The sequence below is a fragment of the Dendrobates tinctorius genome, unplaced genomic scaffold (genome assembly GCF_039654945.1).
Source record: "Dendrobates tinctorius isolate UK_male_01 unplaced genomic scaffold, ASM3965494v1 ptg000251l, whole genome shotgun sequence".
Classification (NCBI taxonomy): domain Eukaryota; kingdom Metazoa; phylum Chordata; class Amphibia; order Anura; family Dendrobatidae; genus Dendrobates; species Dendrobates tinctorius.
The window spans coordinates 8,994,006-8,997,451 of NW_027361918.1; the positions used below are offsets into that span (position 1 = coordinate 8,994,006).

General features: G+C 47.1%; 1 non-coding gene across 1 annotated transcript; it reads right to left on the reverse strand.

The window, feature by feature from the left end:
* Positions 1 to 659: 659 nt before the first annotated feature.
* TRNAG-UCC (transfer RNA glycine (anticodon UCC)) lies at positions 660 to 731 on the reverse strand. Its single transcript has one exon. It is a non-coding gene; the product is annotated as a tRNA-Gly (tRNA).
* Between the last annotated feature and the right edge of the window lie 2,715 nt (positions 732 to 3,446).

A 3,446-nucleotide genomic window follows, 5' to 3' on the forward strand; every position in this document is an offset into this window, starting at 1 on the left:
TGAGGACTTCACATCACATTATCTTTACAGGTACCGCTCTCTGACTTGTGCATTTACTATTGCGGCTACTCTGCACAGCCGTTCACAGGCTGCAATTTGACTTTGACTTTTTTTTTTTTTAAGCTGCTATCAGGGAGAAGTACCCTGCCGTATATAACCTGTTCAGTGATTTCAGGTTTTTACCCTCACTCATGCCTTTCTAGTTTTTAATGATTGTTCAGGTTGGAACTAAGATTGCCACCAGCATCTATATATATATATATTTTCCCTTAAGCACTTCTTCTGAGGTCTTACAATTGTCTATTTCTAATTGCTATTTTCTCGCTATTATCCAGCTACATAAAGAGCACTTATAAGAGGGTTTTTTTTTATTTTTCTATAAACATCTAATTTAGATTTCCCTCTTCTTTATGAGTGCTCCAAGCGCACGCTAATATTATGAGAGATTATGATCTTATTTGTTTTTTACTTTGGTAAAATATTTTCATCTTTCATATAAGGGGTTAACCCCTCATAATCAGAAAGAGAAATCCTCATATATTCCATTTATATATCTGCTGAGGTACCTTCGCCCACGGTCCTGTGCAGGGAAGAAAGGGGTTAATAAAGATCAGTCATATGGAAAAATCTATAAATCTTTTAGAAACCCACAAAATAGCTGCGTTGGCCGGGAATCGAACCCGGGTCAACTGCTTGGAAGGCAGCTATGCTCACCACTATACCACCAACGCTTGCCTGGAGGAGGAGAAGGTGTCACATCACTCTGCCCTGTACAGACTCTCCTCCCTGAATGTCTAGTAATGTACCTACTACTCACTGCAATCTCCTCTGACTGCCTGTTATCTCTCATCTCCTCCTGCTCTCTCCTCCCTGTATCTGATCTCTCTTACCTGCTCCTGCTCTCGCCTCCCTGTATCTGACCTTTCTTACCATTTCCTGCTCTCTCCTCCCTGTATCTGATCTCTCCTCACTGCTCCTGCTCTCTCCTCCCTGTCTCTGATCTCTCTTACCTCCTCCTGCTCTCTCTTCTCTGTATCTGATCTTTCTTACCTGCTCCTACTCCTCCCTGTATCTCATTTCTCCTCACTGTTCCTGCTCTCTCCTCCCTGTATCTGATCTCTCTTACCTGCTCCTGCTCTCGCCTCCCTGTATCTGACCTTTCTTACCATTTCCTGCTCTCTCCTCCCTGTATCTGATCTCTCCTCACTGCTCCTGCTCTCTCCTCCCTGTCTCTGATCTCTCTTACCTCCTCCTGCTCTCTCTTCTCTGTATCTGATCTTTCTTACCTCCTCCTGCTCTCTCCTCCCTGTATCTGATCTCTCCTCACTACTCCTGCTCTCACATCTCTGTATCTGATCTCTCTTACCTGTTCCTGCTCTCTCCTCCCTGTATCTGATCTCTCTTACCTCCTCCTGCTCTCTGATCAATGTATCTGATCTCTCTTACCTCCTCCTGCTCTCACATCTCTGTATCTGATCTCTCCTCACTGCTCCTGCTCCCTCCTCCCTGTATCTGATCTCTCTTACCTGCTCCTGCTTTTGTGGTGCCCCTGAGGGTTCAGTTGCCACAGAGGTACTGCACCTCCTCCTGAGGTGTGGTACCCCACCATCTAGGTGAGTTGGAGGCTCCTAACCACGCTCCAACACTCGCATCCCACACAACATGGTAGTTCATTAAAGCCACATTGCGGCTCCCTGCTTGGAACACTAAACGTGCTGGGAGGCGGGTGGAGTTTAGAATACATAAAAGAGCGGGAAGGTGTAGGATTTGGAGTCAGTCAGTCGGAGAGTCACTCAGAAAGGAGTGAGGAAAGAAGATCCCTGAGAGAGGGATAGAGGAAGGAGTGCTGCAGCTGCCTCAGCGACCTGGGTCTGCTGGGACGGGAAAGGAAAGAAGGAGAAAGACGTTGAACAGAAACCTGATCTTACATAAGAAGGAAAGACTAGTACGGAACGTAGGAGATAAAGGGAACAGAGGACGTGGGTTAGAGGAAGAACTCTACGTAGAAGTTCTAAGCGCATTGCCGGGGCCCGGTCCCCGAGGTTGTATGGACACTAATGGTTCTGCAGCAGACACAGGTGGAGTAGTTGGCTGTAAATGCACTACTCCCATCTAAGACTTGGGGGCACAACAGCAACTTGGATAGTGAGCTGGGATTCAGGAGAGAGGAGTCCCCGAAGCAGGCTACAGCTGTCTGCCGTACAAGTAGAGTTCTTGGAAACATCTGTCAGGAGGAACTCCAGTGTAACTCAGTACTAGGAGTACTTCACTTAAAGGCGCTATAGAGGAGACGTTCAGAAAGGTGCATGTTGAGCATTGGAAGGGAGCATTCCATCTGGCCTGGAGGTTGATTGAGCCTCTGACCCGGAGGACACAGCATGGAGGCAGGCACCGGTGTGTACAACAGACTGTGAGTAAAGCTTTGGAACTACAAGCCCCGGTGTCCTCCATTCATTCCTGCGCCAACACACCTGGTACCGCTACATCTGGGTACCAGCTTCTACACTGCCTGCGCCTCTCAGCTATCCCTACATCCACACAGCCCTTGGACTACACCTCCACCTGTGAGGAACTTCACCATCTTGGCTGCAGCACACCACCAGTCCCAGAGGATCTGAATGCAGCGTCGGCTTAGCATCTCCCTTGCCGAGCACCACAGGTGGCGTCACGAACTATTCAACAATTCTACTTAATTGTTCATGCACCCCCCCATTTGCCATGGAGCCTCAGGCCCAGCTGAAAAGAGGAAATTGGAAAACCAGGGGAAGAGTCCTGAGGAGATCATTTGCATATTCCCAGTGCCTTCTGGGATAAGTGAAGAAATATGATGTCATTGGAATCACTGAAACTTGGTGGGACAATACACATGATTGGAATACAAGACTAGAAGGATGCAACTTATTTGCAAGAAGCAGACTTGATAAACGAGGAGGAGGTGTCGCATTGCATGTTAGAAACGCGTATATCTGCACAGAGATCCAAGCTTCAGAGACTGGGAGTTCTGTGGAAACTGATTGGGTAAAAATACAAGGACAGAACAATGGAAAGGACACCATTGTAGGCATTTACTACAGGCCACCTGTGCAAGCTGAAGATATGGATGAACTCTTTATGCATCAAATGGCCAAGTTCTCCAAAAAATATGACATAGTTGTCATGGGTGATTTCAACTATCCAGACATTTGTTGGGAATCTCTCTCAGGCAAAACTAACAGGTCAAGGAAATTCTTATCCTCTCTTGCTGACAACTTTATCTTCCAAAAGGTAGGGGAGAAAACAAGGGGAACTGATAGGACTAGAGTTGAGCGAAACGGGTCGAAAAAATTCAAAAGTCGCCGACTTTTGGCAAAGTCGGGTTTCATGAAACGAAACCCAACCCTAGGATGAGGTCGGCCACGAGGTCGGCGACTTACGCGCCAAAGTCGCGTTTCAAAAGTTTGTTTTGC